The 20,123-nt window shown below is 44.5% G+C and overlaps 1 long non-coding RNA gene across 1 annotated transcript; it reads right to left on the bottom strand.

Moving 5' to 3' along the window:
• Positions 1-528: 528 nt before the first annotated feature.
• On the bottom strand, positions 529-18,631 carry LOC141103595 (uncharacterized). The gene is made up of 4 exons (XR_012235340.1): positions 18,512-18,631; positions 7,345-7,519; positions 6,879-6,965; positions 529-2,092 (listed from the first exon to the last, which is right to left on the bottom strand). It is a non-coding gene; the product is annotated as an uncharacterized lncRNA (long non-coding RNA).
• Between the last annotated feature and the right edge of the window lie 1,492 nt (positions 18,632-20,123).

Raw genomic sequence — 20,123 nt, forward strand, 5'->3', positions numbered from 1 at the left:
CATTGTTTAGTAAAAATTTTTTACTCAAAGCACATTTACATGTGCGTTTTAAGGTTTCAAAACAAACCAACATCTTGGTGTATAAACATGTATGTTTTGCATTATTTCTCCTTTTTTGTGGCTAAACAGGCATGTTCTAAACCATTAGATACACATCCGAAACTCACTAACAAAGTTCGAGTTTGGTAAAGTGAAGGCCAAATGGGACATTGGTATCTCAAGACTGTGTGGATGTTGCCTTCCTCAGATGGGGTGATCTAAAAGCCAAAATTTGAAATCACGTACACGTAAAGGCCTAACAATTAAATGTCCCTTATGAACCCATGCCTAAAATGTGTGTACTTACAAACATCTATTGTTCAAAACTCACAGTGTGTCAACATGTGCTATCTTCCATCACGGGGTATCAATGGATGCGTTTTGGGGGTGAAACCCCTTCCTCTGAGCTACTTTAGTTATGAGGAAGAGGTTGCACCCCCAAAATGCGTCCATCTATACCCCTTGATGGGAGATAGCACATGTTGACACAATGTGTGTTTTGGGGTTTTTGAAAAATAGATGTACGGAACTACACACAGTTTAGGCATGGGATCATGGGGGAAAATAAGAATGTTAAGGCCCAATTTGGAGGCACCTTAAAATTTGGGGTTTTAAATTCTAAAAAACACAAACATTACAATTCACATTAGTTAAGTTAGTGTTTCCCAACTCTCCTCATCAAGAGGTCATGTTTTTGAGATCTCCTGAATTTGGCCCCAGTGATGTCATTTTCACTGTTAGTAATTCGCTCATTAGTTTATAGAATGAGGAAAATCTAGAAAACAGGACCTGGTAGTGCACCTAGAGGAGCGGAGTGTAGAAACAATGAGTTCTGTCCCTAAACTTTCACATTTAAAAGTCATAAATACATGGAAATTAGTAAGGGCGAAAAGGAGCCAACAAGTGGAACAATAAAATTCAGACCAGGCAAGAGGAAATTAGAATATGGCAAGCATGTCCACAAAATCTCTTATTCTTCTCTGTAAAGCAGTGCCAGCTGTTTTGCTTGCATCTATCTAGCAAGGTTACTCTGTGGTATAAGCAAGGAAGCTGAGATTTCTGCAGTGTGTAAATGTGCTTTACTATACAAAGATGCTGTACATACAAAAACTATTACATAATTAGGAATACAATACAAGACTGACAGATATCTATAACAAGCAAATGCCTAGCACAGCTTATGGTCTATAACAGTACAAATACACTTAAAGGTTACTTATCTTCTGTTACTTTATGTTCGTGATCTCCATTGGCAATGATTCTCCTGGAGCATCAGGCAAGTTTCTTCTATCATGAGTGGCTTCTGATGTTAAAGCATGATGGTGTGTGTGTGTGTCTGTCCCTACTCATCCCTCTTATGTGTCAGGCTGTTTACCATAGTTACCAAACAGAAAACATACCTGTTTACTGTAGCTGTAGAAACAATGGACTGTTGCAAACTGTCAATTGAATACAAAAATGGTATCTACATACCATTGTCTAATCAAGCCAACACCTGACAGTAATCTAACAGTCATTCTTTCAGTTTGAGAGCTGAAAGAACCTCAGACAAGTACATTTCTTACTTGTTTACTGTAGCTATAGACAATAGCCTGTTAAACTGTCAATTGAATACAACAATATTTACCCCCATTGTATAAAACAGCATTTGTTTGAGAAAGCTACTCAAGCCAAAAAACTGACAATATCTCTATGACCAACCACTATTGTGTAATGTTATGTCCCATGTATCGTAAGTCTGATTAATAACACAAAAAATCATATTGTAACAAACGCAACACATTCCGCCCTAGATTTTTTTTTCCTTTCAGACTCCATACAGAAAATCACTTCATTATTATGAAAAACTCATTTTAAACATTCATTTTCCTTGAATGCAACACCTCCCATATTTCTGTCATTGGGAAGGTGTCTAAAAAGTTCATTAGAAAGTCCATTCTAAAGTTCTTTAGAAAGTCCAGGCTTGTAATTCATCAAAAGCCTTGCTCTCCATAGCTCTTGCGATCTTCCGTCATTCTTTCCATCATGACCTATGGATCAAATCAGAGACAGCCTGTGGAGTGGAAAACAAAGCGGATTATCTGTTCCTTCTAATAATACATAAACAGTAGATCCAAGCCCTTCAGCTACAATCTCTCCTCTAAATGGCTTCTTGCCTGGATATCTGACTAACACTTTGCCCCCTGCCTGTACCCACTTCTGACCCTCCCAAAGAACATCAATAGGGAGGAGAGGAAATATACTGCTATTTCCCAGAAGATCACTGCTGTTTATTTTGAAAGGTTTGCTGTTATGTAGCCTCACTTTCCACTCTTGCTGAGAAGTATCCACTAACCAGTCAGAGTCCCAGCCACTGTCTTGAAGCTCATCTGTCAATGCAAATGTAACTTCAAACCTTCCTGCCAGATTCCCTCTCATTCCTAGATAGGCTTCAGCTTCAGATACGTCACTCTTGGTTTCTATGTCATGGGAAGCAGTAACATGGTATCTGTTAAGCCCTGTTCTTTCAGGAACCTTACATAAATACTGAACTCTGCAATCCAGCTGTGGAATCTGTGCCCCAGCCCCTACCATCCTCTCATATGGTGTGCTTTTGGCTATTGGCCTAGAATTTAACAACATGACTGCCTGTGTGAGGACCCGATCCCACCTCCTTAGTGTATGTGTGGGTGTAAGTTTGCGTATCTGGTCCTTCAATAGCCCGTTGTATCTTTCAATCAAACCAGCTGCCTGTGGATGGTATGGGATGTGGCACAACCAGTACACTCCAGAATCTTTGGCCCACTGCTGTACTGTTGATCCAGTAAAGTGTGAGCCATTATCACTTTGGACTTGTTTGGGACAACCACAACCATAAGCAACGACAAGTTTCTGGAGCAGTTGCGGCTTGATCTGCACGTTTGCAGGGATGAACAAGCATAAGTCCTGAATAGGTGTCCACTGCAGTGCAACAATATCTCAGTCCATTCTTTCCCTGGGGCAGGGGACCGATGAAATCAATCTGCCAGATCTCTGCAGGCCTCTCACCCCTCTTAATCGACCCGGTGGAGTACTTTTGCAATGGCCATTGTCGCACTTCTCCACACACTGTACAGTTCCTTATTACAGTCTTTATCATGTCCATAGACAATCATCTCTGCTGTGCCCATTCATATGTTGCCTTCTGTCCCAAATGTCCAGATTGTTTATGGGCCCAGTTGGCCAAGTTCATCAAGACAGGATCAATTGGTACAACTGCCTTCACTTTGGCGATTTCATCTGCAACTCTGTTATAGTTTGTGGACTAGGGGCACATGTGCATCAACATGCCCGTTTATGGTGCGGGAGTGAGCTTCCTTCCAGATGTAGTCCCAGACTTCCTTGCCTCCCCACACCACCTTTCCATGAATCATTCATTCATTGGACTTCCACCTGGGCATCCAAGTTGTCAGTTCTTTAAAAACCACTCAGCTGTCAGTGTAGATAGTGACATGGGAAGAAGGATCCTCCTGAAGAGTCATCACCGCAGCTTTCAACTCTGCATACTGACTGGACCCTCCAATTCTGGTCTCCTGCAGGACTGTGTCTGTACTTGGGTTGTAGGCTGCTGCTGTCCATTTACGTCCAGACGAGGTGACTATGGCTGAACCATCAGTGAACCACGCTGACTTCTTCATGTCTTCTGACAGAGATTCAAAGGGTGGAGCCTCTTGAATGGGGGATGACTGCAGCACAGGAATTTCTTCTTCTGGCCGGGTGCTGGTAAAAGTGACAAACCCAGCCAACTGTTTTGAAATGTCTCTAACACCCCCAGCTGCAATACCCTCTCTTTCTTGAAGGTACCACTTCCATTTCATCAGTGTCTGGTTCTGGGCTACAGCTGCCCTAGTGGTCAGTCCATTATCTCTCACCCATCCTACTATTGGCAATGCAGTATGGATGGTGACTGTGTCCTTTCCTGTAATGGTCTCTACATGTTGAAGTGCTGGGTAGGCCCCAAACAGGTACTTCTCTAGGGGTGTGTATCTCTTTTGTGCCCCTGTCAGTTGTTTGGACCAAAATACAATGGGAATTGCTCTCAGTCCTTTCTTTTCATCTGGCTGCCACAGACTCCAAGATATGGTACCATTCTGTTCCACTACATCCAGCTGAAATGGTACCCCTTGTCTCACGGGTCCTAATCCCTGATGCTGCAAAATAGCTTCTTTAGCAGCCAGGAATGCAATCCGCTGCTCTGAACCCCATGAGAACTCAGTCTTTTTTCTGGTGACATTATATAGTGGCCTCAGAATCAGTCCAAGATGTGGGATGAACGATCTCCAGAACCCCATAACTCCAATGAACTTCTGTGCCTCCTTTTTGGTAGTAGGGGGTGACAGCGCCTGGATAGTTTGCACAACTGTCTCTGGAATTTTCCTCTGCGGCCCAGTCCACATCATTCCCAGGAATTTCACTTCTGTGGCAGGTCCTTGGACTTTGTCTCTGTTGATAGCCCACCCTCTGTTCTCCAAGTGCTCTATCAGCAGGTGCAGTGCTTCAGTTACATCTTCTTTTGTCCAAGAGATCATGATGTCATCAATGTAGTGAAACACAGCGACTTTCAAATTCAGGGTACTTAAATCTCCAGCAATCAGTCCATGACAAATCGTTGGAGAATGAAGATAGCCTTGCAGAAGGACAGTGAAAGTGTACTGGCGGCCGTCCCACACCATAGCAAACTGGTCTTGACACTCTGGGTCTATTAAAATCGAAAAGAAAGCATTAGCCAGGTCTATCACAGCATGATATTCTCCTGCATCTTTAGCAATTTTCTTAACAATTGAGATCATATCTGGTACAGCTGACTTCAAAGGAGGTGCCACTTTGTTTAGACCTCTGTAATCCACAGTCATTCTATATGTCCCATCAGGTTTTTTTTACTGGGAACACCGGAGACGAGAAAGGACTTACAGCAGGTCTAAGGATCCCTACTCTCAACAGTTCTTGAATAGTCTCCCCAATTTCTTTGTGGCCTCCAGGAAGTCTGTACTGCTTGAGACAGACTGGCTTCTCTGGTAGAGGAATGTAGACAGGGGTCCATTTCGCATGACCTCTGACCACAGCCTTCACCGCCCTAACCAGATACGCTTTATCAGGATACCCGAATGTGAATATACTTCTTTCAGTCTGAATTGACTGACCTTGAAGTACATCCATCCCAAGAATATTTTCGGGTAACTCTGATACCAAAACATTTGTCATAAATCCTGATCCCTTGTCAATAGCCAATTTCACCCGTATCCTAACTGCTGGTGTAGTTTGCCCTTCCAAACCTTCTACATAAATCAATTCTCCTTTGTAATGGGAAGGATTTCCTTGCAAAAGTGTAACTGAAAAGTGTAATGAGAGGTCTGGCATACTTTTTCTTTCGCAATAGCAGATCATCATGCGAAATATCAAACTCTATCTCCTCATCCTCACTATAATTTGAGGAGAGCACATCCTCACAATCCCAATTTTGGGATGTGACAATGGCACATACCCTGGCTTTACTAACAGGTTTACGGCTCTTCCTTTTCCTTAAGGCATTAATTGATTTGGTCATGGGGGCTGCACACCGCTCTTGCAAATCATCAGCCCGACTAGCAGTTGAACGCACACACTCTGAAGCAACTGCTAGCTGGTCTTTTAATACCTTAACTTCTGCCTCTGCCTTCTCCCCTCTCTGTGATTCAGTGTAAATAGCATTAAGGAAATACCAGCCCACTGTGGACACTGTCCTTCTCTTTTTTACTTAAATCCAACCCCTTAAGGCTAAAATCTACAAAATGATCTGAGACTTTATCACCCCAAGCCAGCTTCAAGGGAGAAGCATACTTCACAAATTCTTTAGCAAGAGGCTCCCACTCATTGTCTCTGGCCTAGATAGGTAAGCTGCACACTTCCTTCTGGCCACCAAAACCCTCTGCAGCCTTGCTTTTCCTAAACAGCTTACGCAGCATTTTACCTAGCACAAGCTACACAACACACTACAGAAAAACAGGTCTGCTTCAGTTGAATTATAGCACAGATCCCGGACGAACCCCCAAATGTTTTGCTTGCGTCTATCTAGCAAGGTTACTCTGTGGTATAAGCAAGGAAGCTGAGATTTCTGCAGTGTGTAAATGTGCTTTACTATACAAAGATGCTGTACATACAAAAACTATTACATAATTAGGAATGCAATACAAGACTGAAAGATATCTCTAACAAGCAAAATTCCTAGCACAGCTTATGGTCTATAACAGTACAAATACACTTAAAGGTTACTTATCTTCTGTTACTGTATGTTCGTGATCTCCATTGGCAACGATTCTCCTGGAGCATCAGGCAAGTTTCTTCTATCGTGAGTGGCTTCTGATGTTAAAGCATGATGGTGTGTGTGTGTGTCTGTCCCTACTCACCCCTCTTATGTGTCAGGCTGTTTACCATAGTTACCAAACAACAGAAAACATACCTGTTTACTGTAGCTGTAGAAACAATGGACTGTTGCAAACTGTCAATTGAATACATCTACGTGCCATTGTCTAATCAAGCCAACACCTGACAGTAATCTAACAGTCATTCTTTCAGTTTGAGAGCTGAAAGAACCTCAGACAAGAATATTTCTTACTTGTTTACTGTAGCTATAGAGACAATAGCCTGTTAATTGAACTGTCAATTGAATACAACAATGATATTTACTCCCATTGTATAAAACAGCATTTGTTTGAGAAATCTACTCAAGCCAAAAAAACTGACAATATCTCTATGACCAACCACTATTGTGTAATGTTATGTCCCATGTATCGTAAGTCTGATTAATAAAAAAAAAAAATCATATTGTAACAAACGCAACACACCAGCCTCCTTGATTTGCTCCAGTTCCTTCAAACAGTGCAACATATCTGCACTCATTCTGCCAATAGTACTTCGTGGAAGATCATGACCTAGTAAGAAGAGTAAAAAGTATTAAGGGAACGATGGCCAAGTGGCTGAGGCCCTACATAGTGAGTTATGGTCAAGTTACTAGTCAAACTTAAGGAAATATTTACCTACCCAGTCTATTGTTGCTTGCACCCTGCTTGCCCTTCAGACACCTACACTACTTGGAATGTACACATTGCAAATACTCTAATTTTGGCCCTGGTGCATGGGTCTCCCAAACTCGGGTACCTAGCAACACTGCCAGCTCCTTTCACCTCTTCCTTCTGCATGCGAATGTTAAGGCACTACATACTTTTCTAATGTGTGGAGTGGGTGTTTGGTTTGGACATCTAAACACTCGACATGTATACACATTTGAAGCAAGATTCCAAGAATACTTACTTGCGCAAACAAGAGGCTCCCGAATACTTTCCTTCTCTCCTGGTTCGCTTTGGCCCTCACTGACTCGCGTCAGGGGATTTGATGTCCACAATGGTAATGTCTGTGCTGGGTCCAGGAGTCAGATCCCATGGCTCCAAAGAAATATTCTGGGTGAGCTGACCACACTCACTTTCCTCTAAAAATAAACAATACACCATTCATTAAGCCACCCCAAGTCACATCTGTTTCTAGCATCCATTTTGCTACATTAGTTGACCAACCATGCACTTGGTCTGATGTCAGTGTTTGAGCTGTGTGAAGTTGGCACCCCATGTTTGTAAAACCTGAATAAAAATATACCATTCGTTTGTGCCGCGTTTGTGCTGATTTGTGCCGCAAAAATTAGCGTTTGTGCCGGTTCGGTTTCTGAGATATTAAACATTCAATTTAATGCAAGCCCCGCCCACTTTGCACCCCATGTCCCTGAATTTTAAAAACAAACGTGCCATTCGTTTGTGCCGCGTTTGTGCTGGTTTGTGCCGCAAAAATAAACGTTTGTGCCGCTTTGGTTGCGGAGATATTGTGCGTTATAGTTGCTGTAACCCCGCCCATTTTGCACCCCATGTTCCTGAATTTTAAAAACAAACGTGCCATTCATTTGTGCCGCGTTTGTGCTGGTTTGTGCCGCAAAAATAAATGTTTGTGCCGCTTTGGTTGCGGAGATATTGTGCGTTATAGTTGCTGTAACCCCGCCCATTTTGCACCCCATGTCCCTGAATTTTAAAAACAAACGTGCCATTCGTTTGTGCCGTGTTTGTGCTGGTTTGTGCCGCAAAAATAAACGTTTGTGCCGCTTTGGTTGCGGAGATATTGTGCGTTATAGTTGCTGTAACCCCGCCCATTTTGCACCCCATGTTCCTGAATTTTAAAAACAAACGCGCCATTCGTTTGTGCCGCGTTTGTGCTGGTTTGTGCCGCAAAAATAAACGTTTGTGCCGCTTTGGTTGCGGAGATATTGTGCGTTATAGTTGCTGTAACCCCGCCCATTTTGCACCCCATGTTCCTGAATTTTAAAAACAAACGTGCCATTCGTTTGTGCCGCGTTTGTGCTGGTTTGTGCCGCAAAACTAAACGTTTGTGCCGCTTTGGTTGAGGAGATATTGTGCGTTATAGTTGCTGTAACCCCGCCCATTTTGCACCCCATGTTCCTGAATTTTAAAAACAAACGCGCCATTCGTTTGTGCCACGTTTGTGCTGGTTTGTGCCGCAAAAATAAACGTTTGTGCCGCTTTGGTTGCGGAGATATTGTGCGTTATAGTTGCTGTAACCCCGCCCATTTTGCACCCCATGTCCCTGAATTTTAAAAACAAACGTGCCATTCGTTTGTGCCGTGTTTGTGCTGGTTTGTGCCGCAAAAATAAACGTTTGTGCCGCTTTGGTTGCGGAGATATTGTGCGTTATAGTTGCTGTAACCCCGCCCATTTTGCACCCCATGTTCCTGAATTTTAAAAACAAACGCGCCATTCGTTTGTGCCGCGTTTGTGCTGGTTTGTGCCGCAAAAATAAACGTTTGTGCCGCTTTGGTTGCGGAGATATTGTGCGTTATAGTTGCTGTAACCCCGCCCATTTTGCACCCCATGTTCCTGAATTTTAAAAACAAACGTGCCATTCGTTTGTGCCGCGTTTGTGCTGGTTTGTGCCGCAAAACTAAACGTTTGTGCCGCTTTGGTTGAGGAGATATTGTGCGTTATAGTTGCTGTAACCCCGCCCATTTTGCACCCCATATTCCTGAATTTTAAAAACAAACGCGCCATTCGTTTGTGCCACGTTTGTGCTGGTTTGTGCCGCAAAAATAAACGTTTGTGCCGCTTTGGTTGCGGAGATATTGTGCGTTATAGTTGCTGTAACCCCGCCCATTTTGCACTCCATGTTCCTGAATTTTAAAAACAAACGTGCCATTCGTTTGTGCCGCGTTTGTGCTGGTTTGTGCCGCAAAAATAAACGTTTGTGCCGATTTGGTTGCGGAGATATTGTGCGTTATAGTTGCTGTAACCCCGCCCATTTTGCACCCCATGTTCCTGAATTTTAAAAACAAACGCGCCATTCGTTTGTGCCGCGTTTGTGCTGGTTTGTGCCGCAAAAATAAATGTTTGTGCCGCTTTGGTTGCGGAGATATTGTGCGTTATAGTTGCTGTAACCCCGCCCATTTTGCACCCCATGTTCCTGAATTTTAAAAACAAACGTGCCATTCGTTTGTGCCGCGTTTGTGCTGGTTTGTGCTGCAAAAATAAACGTTTGTGCCGCTTTGGTTGCGGAGATATAGTGCGTTATAGTTGCTGCAACCCCGCCCACATTGCACCCCATGTTCCTGAATTTTAAAAACAAACATGCCATTTGTTTGTGCCGCGTTTGTGCTGGTTTGTGCCGCAAAAATAAACGTTTGTGCCGCTTTGGTTGCGGAGATATTGTGCGTTATATGTTGTCAAACCACATTGACTTTACACCTTGTTATTAAAGCTTACATACAGAACCTAAACTCAGCTTGGGTTTCCTTAATGTAAAGCTCCTCCCACTGTACTGGCACTGCACTTCATATTGTACCCTGAAAAAGGCACCTCTGCCGGGTTAGCCCCCCCATATCAAAATTTTTGAAAAAATCTTATGCAGTTTGTTAGATCTTTGTTAGATCAGGTTAGATCAACCGTTGTTTGCGTTAGATCTCACACAGAAGAAGCGATATTAACAGTTATTTGCTGGGGGGGCTAACTCGTCATCAGCCCCCCCTTATCAAAAAATTGACCAAACAGTTAGCTATTTTGGAAGCAATTTGTTGGATCCGGTATGATCAAGTGTTTTTAACGTTAGATCTCACATAATTAGAGACTGATTAAGTGATTAATGTGGGGGGGGCTGGCCCCCCCTTATCAAATTTTCGGCCCAAAAATCATTCAGGCTAATAGATATTCGTTAGATCCGGTAAGATCAAGAGGTTTTAATGTTAGATCTCACATCATTTCAGAGATTTCATATTCTTTGCCAATAACAACATCCAAGTTAGTAGTTAATTGTTAGATGAAGTTATTATTGCATTAAACCTAGCATGCACATGGCAGAAATCAGTAATAATCGCAATGTAAGTAGGGATAAAAGCTTGTTGCAGTGTGATCAGTGAGATGTTTTATTTAATCTATGATAAATACATAACAATTCGTTATTTTATATGAGAAGTTAGGCCCCTGTGGCAGTAGCTTAAAATTAATAAATTTTGGCATCGCTGCTCTAAATTGTGGGCACAACTGGAACAGGCCCAGACTGACATTCTGCTGCCAGGGGCTCTGTGGTGCTATGACCAACTACCGCCTGTGCTGAAGTCACACCCCATAATGGGTACGACACTCCACATATGCTCCCAGGTCAGCACACAGAACCGGCTTTCTTCCCTGATTCCCCATTGCTCCCTATCATAGAAAAACCATGCTTCCTCCCTGGTCTGGAACCGCAAATGTTTCGGACCCTAAGCCAAACAGGTAGGTTCCAGGCATCCCACTTCCTAACGGGAGGCCAATGGCCTTCCACAGTAGTGCTAATGAGCCCTACAAACTTTCCTTGTGGACAGCGCTACAATTACAACACTTTCTCAATACTTTGCCTAATGCACAGGGATTTAATCGTCCCCTGACGTCCTTTGAAGCATACTGTTCCAAAGAGGGTTCCCTTCTACAGGCTCTATCCAAAACATACGCCCTCTTGAACTGTCCGGCTGAACAACCACACTTACCGTTCTTGAACAAATGGGAAAGTAAGCTGGGGCGTACATTTACATTTGCTCAGATACAACATGTCCTCAGATTTTCGTTGAAATCATCGGTTTGTACGAAAATTAAAGAGACCAACTATAAACTGTTAACAAGGTGGTACCTCACCCTGCAACTACTGACCAATGTTGGAGATGCCAGGGGGATGGAGGAACACGACTTCACATATTTTGGTCGTGCCCTAAATTGATCCACTTCTGGGAGACAGATAAACCACGCAAAAATTTACGGAATACAAGGTTCCTGGTGATCCAGCTTTTTCCTGCTACATGTCTCCTCCATCTGAGCCAATCTCTATAAAAACTCCATTCCAAATGAGATGGAAGATCTAGTACTCACTGCACAACACCAACAGGAAAAATACTCTAACACTTGGGGACTATGGAACCAGTTTGTCGTTTCCGCAGAGGGTACTGCCCTTCTTGGGACTTAATGTCACAGATAAGTTCTGGAGCCCGTTCACCATAGTTATCCTGAACCAACGCCATTTCACCCCCCCAGCCTTACCTTCCCCCCCTTCTCTCCTCTTACCTTTTCCATCCTTTTTTCCTTACCTTCTTTGATTATTGAAAATGAGAAAATAGTTTTGGGCGACAGCGGGTCTTGCTCCACAGCCCATTTTCCATCTTTAATAAAAACTGATAGACCAGGAGGTAAGCAGCCTTTTGAGCAGTGTGCCGAAAAATGTTTTCAAAGAAATTGAGCATGCCGATTTTATAACAAAAAAGTCAACTTCACAATCTCAATCACGAAAAGGATTTTTTATAAAGTAAATGCTGTAAACTACTTTAGTAGTGAGAAATTAACATCCTGCACTCTCACGCCTCAGATCAACCCCAATTCATACACCTTCACACCTCAGATCACTGTATCACCTGCAAATCTGCCCCACCACTGTACCCCCCTGCTCAACTGCCCCACCACTGTAACCCCCTGCAAATCTGCCCCACCACCGTACCCCATGCTCTTCTGTCTCACTGCTGAACCATCTTCTCATCTGTCCTAACACTGAACTTATCTGCTCATCTGCCCCACCACTGTAACCCCCTTTCTCATCTGTCCCACCTCTCTAACCCCCTTTCTCATCTGCCCCACCACTGTAAACCCCTTTCTCATCTGCCCCACCACTGTACCTCCTGCACATCTGTCCCACCTCTGTTCCCCCTGCTCATCTTCCCCACCTCTGTAACCCCCTTTCTCATCTGCCCCACCACTGTACCTCCCGCACATCTGTCCCACCTCTGTTCCCCCTGCTCATCTTCCCCACCACTGTAACCCCCTTTCTCATCTGCCCCACCTCTGTAACCCCCTTTCTCATCTGCCCCACCTCTGTAACCCCCTTTCTCATCTGCCCCACCACTGAAACCCCCTTTCTCATCTGCCCCACCTCTGTAACCCCCTTTCTCATCTGCCCCACCACTGTAACCCCCTTTCTCTTCTGCCCCATCACTGTACCTCCTGCACATCTGTCTCACCTCTGTTCCCCCTGCTCTTCTGCCCCACCGCTGTAACCCCCTGCTCATCTGTACCACTAATGTACCTCCTTTCTCCTCTGCCCCGTCACTGTACCCCCCTGTACATCTGCCCCACCTCTGTTCTCCCTGCTCTTCTGCCCAACCACTGTAACCCCCTGCTCATCTGTCCATCAATGCACCTCCTTTCACATCTGCCCCACCGCTGTACCCCCCTGCTCTTCTGTCCTACCGCTAAACCCCCTTCTCATCTGCCTCAACACTAAACCCCTCCTGCTCATTTTCCCACCACTGTAACCCCCTTCTCATCTGGCCCAACACTAAACCCCTCCCCCACTCATCTGCCCCATCACTGTACCCCCCTGCTTTTCTGTCCCACTGCTGAACCCCCTTCGCATCCCTCCCACCACTGCACCTTCTGCACATCTGCACCACCACTGTACCCCCTTGCTCTTCTATCCCACCACTGTAACCCCCCTGCTCATCTACCCCATCAATGTACCATTTTTCTCATCTGCCCCACCACTGTACCTCTCTGCACATTTGCTCCACCGCCATATTCCCATGCTCTTCTGTCTACTACTGAATCACCTTCTCATCTGCCCTACCACTGTAACCCACTTTTTCATCTGCCTTACTAATGTACCTCCTGCGCATCTGTTTCACCTCTGTACCCCCTGCTCTTCTGCCCCACCTATGTTCCCCCTGTTCTCCTGCCCCACCACTGTAACCTCCTGCTCATCTGTCCCACCAATACACCTCCTTTCACATTTGCCCCACTGTTCTACCCCCCCCTGCTTTTCTGTCCCACCACTGAACCTCCTTCTCATCTGCACCAAAACTGAACCCCCCCTGCATATCTGCCCCACGGCTGTACCCTCCTGTTCTTCTGTCCCACATCTAAACCCCTCCTGCTCATTTTTCCCACCACTGTACCCTCTTCTCATCTATGATATGTGTGATATGCAGAGTGGTAAAAGGAAGCAGAGATGAGACACATCTACTTGTCCTGGCACACTCATCCTACTGATTCACCTCTTGCATCCAGCCCACGTTCATGTATGTGATTTATGTGATGTATGGGATGTATGTGATGTCACATACGAGCATCTGTAATGGATGTGCAATGATGAGCTCAGGTCAGGGGTATTTTCTGAAAGCAGTGGGCTTGTGTGCAGGATCATAAGTTGGGCCCCCGCAGCTGAGGAAAAGTTTTTGCGCCGCAGCAAAAGTTGGGTGTGATTTTCATTGCGCTGAATATAAGGGGGGCCAGCCCGTCCATATGTACCACCTAATATCTCTATTTTGATGTGGAATATCTCTGAAATGATGTGAGATCTAACGTTAAAACCACTTGATCTTACCGGATCTAACGAATATCTATTAGCCTGAATGATTTTTGGGCCGAAAATTTGATAAGGGGGGGCCAGCCCCCCCCACATTAATCACTTAATCAGTCTCCAATTATGTGAGATCTAACGTTAAAAACACTTGATCATACCGGATCCAACAAATTGCTTCCAAAATAGCTAACTGTTTGGTCAATTTTTTGATAAGGGGGGGCTGATGACGAGTTAGCCCCCCCAGCAAATAACTGTTAATATCGCTTCTTCTGTGTGAGATCTAACGCAAACAACGGTTGATCTAACCTGATCTAACAAAGATCTAACAAACTGCATAAGATTTTTTCAAAACTTTTGATATGGGGGGGCTAACCCGGCAGAGGTGCCTTTTTCAGGGTACAATATGAAGTGCAGTGCCAGTACAGTGGGAGGAGCTTTACATTAAGGAAACCCAAGCTGAGTTTAGGTTCTGTATGTAAGCTTTAATAACAAGGTGTAAAGTCAATGTGGTTTGACAACATATAACGCACAATATCTCCGCAACCAAAGCGGCACAAACGTTTATTTTTGCGACACAAACCAGCATAAACCCAGCACAAACAAATGGCGCGTTTGTTTTTAAAATTCAGGAACATGGGGTGCAATGTGGGCGGGGTTGCAACAACTATAACGCACAATATCTCCGCAACCAAAGCGGCACAAACGTTTATTTTTGCGACACAAACCAGCATAAACCCAGCACAAACAAATGGCGCGTTTGTTTTTAAAATTCAGGAACATGGGGTGCAATGTGGGCGGGGTTGCAGCAACTATAATGCACAATATCTCCGCAACCAAAGCGGCACAAACGTTTATTTTTGCGACACAAACCAGCATAAACCCAGCACAAACAAATGGCGCGTTTGTTTTTAAAATTCAGGAACATGGGGTGCAATGTGGGCGGGGTTGCAGCAACTATAACGCACAATATCTCCGCAACTAAAGCGGCACAAAGTTTTATTTTTGCGGCACAAACCAGCACAAATGCGGCACAAACGAATGGCACGTTTGTTTTTAAAATTCAGGAACATGGGATGTAAAATGGGCGGGGTTACAGCAACTATAACGCACAATATCTCCGCAACCAAATCGGCACAAACGTTTATTTTTGCGGCACAAACCAGCACAAACGCGGCACAAACGAATGGCACGTTTGTTTTTAAAATTCAGGAACATGGGGTGCAAAATGGGCGGGGTTACAGCAACTATAACGCACAATATCTCCGCAACCAAAGCGGCACAAACTTTTATTTTTGCGGCACAAACCAGCACAAACGCGGCACAAACGAATGGCGCATTTGTTTTTAAAATTCAGGAACATGGGGTGCAAAATGGGCGGGGTTACAGCAACTATAACGCACAATATCTCCGCAACCAAAGCGGCACAAACTTTTATTTTTGCGGCACAAACCAGCACAAACGCGGCACAAACGAATGCCACGTTTGTTTTTAAAATTCAGGAACATGGGGTGCAAAATGGGCGGGGTTACAGCAACTATAACGCACAATATCTCCGCAACCAAAGCGACACAAACGTTTATTTTTGCGGCACAAACCAGCACAAACGCGGCACAAACGAACGGCGCGTTTGTTTTTAAAATTCAGGAACATGGGGTGCAAAATGGGCGGGGTTACAGCAACTATAACGCACAATATCTCCGCAACCAAAGCGGCACAAACGTTTATTTTTGCGGCACAAACCAGCACAAACGCGGCACAAACGAATGGCACGTTTGTTTTTAAAATTCAGGAACATGGGGTGCAAAATGGGCGGGGTTACAGCAACTATAACGCACAATATCTCCGCAACCAAAGCGGCACAAACTTTTATTTTTGCGGCACAAACCAGCACAAACGCGGCACAAACGAATGGCATGTTTGTTTTTAAAATTCAGGAACATGGGGTGCAAAATGGGCGGGGTTACAGCAACTATAACGCACAATATCTCCGCAACCAAAGCGGCACAAACGTTTATTTTTGCGGCACAAACCAGCACAAACACGGCACAAACGAATGGCGTGTTTGTTTTTAAAATTCAGGAACATGGGGTGCAAAATGGGCGGGGTTACAGCAACTATAACGCACAATATCTCCGCAACCAAAGCGGCACAAACTTTTATTTTTGCGGCACAAACCAGCACAAACGCGGCACAAACGAATGGCGCATTTGTTTTTAAAATTCAGGAACATGGGGTGCAAAATGGGCGGGGTTACAGCAACTATAACGCACAATATCTCCGCAACCAAAGCGGCACAAACTTTTAGTTTTGCGGCACAAACCAGCACAAACGCGGCACAAACGAATGCCACGTTTGTTTTTAAAATTCAGGAACATGGGGTGCAAAATGGGCGGGGTTACAGCAACTATAACGCACAATATCTCCGCAACCAAAGCGGCACAAATGTTTATTTTTGCGGCACAAACCAGCACAAACGCGGCACAAACGAATGGCATGTTTGTTTTTAAAATTCAGGAACATGGGGTGCAAAATGGGTGGGGTTACAGCAACTATAACGCACAATATCTCCGCAACCAAAGCGGCACAAACTTTTATTTTTGCAGCACAAACCAGCACAAACGCGGCACAAACGAATGGCACGTTTGTTTTTAAAATTCAGGAACATGGGGTGCAAAATGGGCGGGGTTACAGCAACTATAACGCACAATATCTCCGCAACCAAAGCGGCACAAACGTTTATTTTTGCGGCACAAACCAGCACAAACGCGGCACAAACGAACGGCGCGTTTGTTTTTAAAATTCAGGAACATGGGGTGCAAAATGGGCGGGGTTACAGCAACTATAACGCACAATATCTCTGCAACCAAAGCGGCACAAACGTTTATTTTTGCGGCACAAACCAGCACAAACGCGGCACAAACGAATGGCGCGTTTGTTTTTAAAATTCAGGAACATGGGGTGCAAAATGGGCGGGGTTACAGCAACTATAACGCACAATATCTCCGCAACCAAAGCGGCACAAACGTTTATTTTTGCAGCACAAACCAGCACAAACGCGGCACAAACGAATGGCGCATTTGTTTTTAAAATTCAGGGACATGGGGTGCAAAGTGGGCGGGGCTTGCATTATATTGAATGTTTAATATCTCAGAAACCGAACCGGCACAAACGCTCATTTTTGCTGCACAAATCAGCACAAACGCGGCACAAACGAATGGTATATTTTTATTCAGGTTTTACAAACATGGGGTGCCAACTTCACACAGCTCAGTGTTTGCTCCTGACTAGTGGACGCCACCATGCTGCACTGTTTTTTTATTTTTTGTGAAAAATGCATAAAAAAGGGAAGGTGATGGCATTTTCCAGTGGGCATTGGGCAAACACTTGACAAGTCCCAACATTGAAAAAGTCCTGCATTTGCCCTCCACCTCTCATGTCTCCTATGGGATACGGGATATATGATGACCATCCCAGCAGGTGTGACTGGGAGCCCCGGGGTCTCTCCTCTACCCAGATATACACTGGCAAGGCTGCATTAATGGGCACTGATGATTCAGGCAGCAACCAGAAAGTGTTCTTTATCCCTTAATTTCTGCCCTACGCAGTGTGTATAAAGCCAGAATGCACGGTCGATGGAACGGCCGTGGGAACGATCCTGTAGTGGAGGACGAATGATCACCAACACACAAAAGGAGCAGAAAATGAAGGAACAATTGGAAATTGGGGCATAGGTGGGTAGTGGCCTATACGGCTTAGATTGAGGCCTATATATTGGGACCAGATTATGGGTTAAGCTAGACATTATGGTTTGTCTTGTGTTCTGTCTTGCAGGCATCATATCATCATAATGGATAAATTCACTTCGCCAGAATTTCTCCCCCAATTCATTGACCTGTACCGGGAGCTGCCCTGTCTCTGGAAGGTGAAGAGTACAGACTACTCAAAATACTGAGGAAGGCAGCTTTGGAGAAACTGGTAGAGTTGTGCAAACCTGTGTACCACAGGGCAGACACCAGCTACGTAAAGCAAAAGATAGTCAACCTTCGGACTACATTTAAAAAGGGAGCTGAATAAGGTCCTGGACTCAGAGATCTGGAGCAGCAGCAGATGACCTATATGTCCCCAGGCTGTGGTATTACCACAGCCTGCGGTTTTTGACAGACCATACAGAACCCAGGCCATCGCTGTCTACGCTCCCTTCGATGTCTGCCTAGGCCACAGCTACTGAGGTCCGCACAGGTTCTGATGCACAGGATGAAGATGGAGGAGCCCAGCTTGACCCAGGTATAGCATTGTTTAACATATTTGTATCCAAAAATACAATGATAACTAGACGTTATTGGGAAAATATTTCTGCCTTAAAGCTTCTATATCAATAGACAGTAGTGACCAAAAATGATTTGAACAAGAATGACAAATGCTGAGGTCACAATGATTGTCTTTTCTATTTCTCAACATTCAATTTGCAACAGTTAGGAGATCAAAATTGTGTGTTATTGGCCCACCTAGAAACACCCCTGTCGGTGACTAAATGAGTGTGTTTGAAGTTGGCACTTACGTTTTTGGGGGGAAGATGGCCCTGTTGCCTTCCCTGTTGGGGCCCGAGCGAGGGTAGCCTCCCTTCGTCCCTTGTGGTGGCTTGGCTGGAGCCTCCTTTTTTTGTGCCTCCCTGTTGAAAGAAGAAAAAACAATAAGTTCCAAAAAAAGGAATGTCCAAAAACATGATCAAATAAGAGTGTTCATATATGCTTTATATTTACCGCCATATTTGGAATCCCAAGTCATACAAAAGATTATAGAAAAGCTAATATAGAATTCTCTAGAGCTACTTGGAGAAGGAACATATACAGACAGCTAATTTACACATATACATATTGTTTAGATTCAAGTATTGCTTACTTTTTTTATGATCTGATATATGTACTCCATCTGGTCTTGTTCACGGTGTTTGAGGTCAGACCATCGTTTTCGGATTTGATCCTTTGATTGTTCCACCAAAAATTTGCACTGCAAAACGGTGATGACCTTCTCCAAAATGTCCTTTCGGCTGTTGGGCCATTTGTAATTGTGCAGCTTGCAGTCGTAATCGTGCTTCTCTAGGATGCGCACCATCTCACCCTTGCTCATGGGGGTTGCTTTGTGCCTCCTATGAGCTCCACCACCGCGGGGTTGGCTGTAACCCCCAGAATCTGTCATGTTGTCCCTCCTGAATGTTCCGCTGTGTGTGTCGCATGCAGAAGAGAGATGGTCATGCCCCAGCATCATGACGCATTGAGAGCGAAGTTTAACGCATACGCAGTGTGTATAAAGCCAGAACGCACGGTCGATGGAACGGCCGTGGGAACGATCCTGAAGTGGAGGACGAATGATCACCAACACACAAAAGGAGCAGAAAATGAAGAAACAATTGGAAATTGGGGCATAGGTGGGTAGTGGCCTATACGGCTTAGATTGAGGCCTATATTGGGACCAGCTTATGGGTTAAGCCAGACATTATGGTTTGTCTTGTGTTCTGTCTTGCAGGCATCATATCATCATAATGGATAAATTCACTTCGCCAGAATTTCTCCCCCAATTCATTGACCTGTACCGGGAGCTGCCCTGTCTCTGGAATGTGAAGAGTACAGACTACTCAAAATACTGAGGAAGGCAGCTTTGGAGAAACTGGTAGAGTTGTGCAAACCTGTGTACCCCAGGGCAGACACCAGCTACGTAAAGCAAAAGATAGTCAACCTTCGGACTACATTTAAAAAAGGGAGCTGAATAAGGTCCTGGACTCAGAGATCTGGAGCAGCAGCAGATGATCTATATGTCCCCAGGCTGTGGTATTACCACAACCTGCGGTTTTTGACAGACCATACAGAACCCAGGCCATCGCTGTCTACGCTCCCTTCGATGTCTGCCTAGGCCACAGCTCCTGAGGTCCGCACAGGTTCTGATGCACAGGATGAAGATGGAGGAGCCCAGCTTGACCCAGGTATAGCATTGTTTAACATATTTGTATCCAAAAATACAATGATAACTAGACGTTATTGGGAAAATATTTCTGCCTTAAAGCTTCCATATCAATAGACAGTAGTGACCAAAAATGATTTGAACAAGAATGAAAAATGCTGAGGTCAGAATGATATCTTTTCTATTTCTCAACATTCAATTTGCAACAGTGAGGA

This window comes from Aquarana catesbeiana, linkage group LG01, assembly GCF_042186555.1.
Source record: "Aquarana catesbeiana isolate 2022-GZ linkage group LG01, ASM4218655v1, whole genome shotgun sequence".
Taxonomy (NCBI): Eukaryota; Metazoa; Chordata; class Amphibia; order Anura; family Ranidae; genus Aquarana; species Aquarana catesbeiana.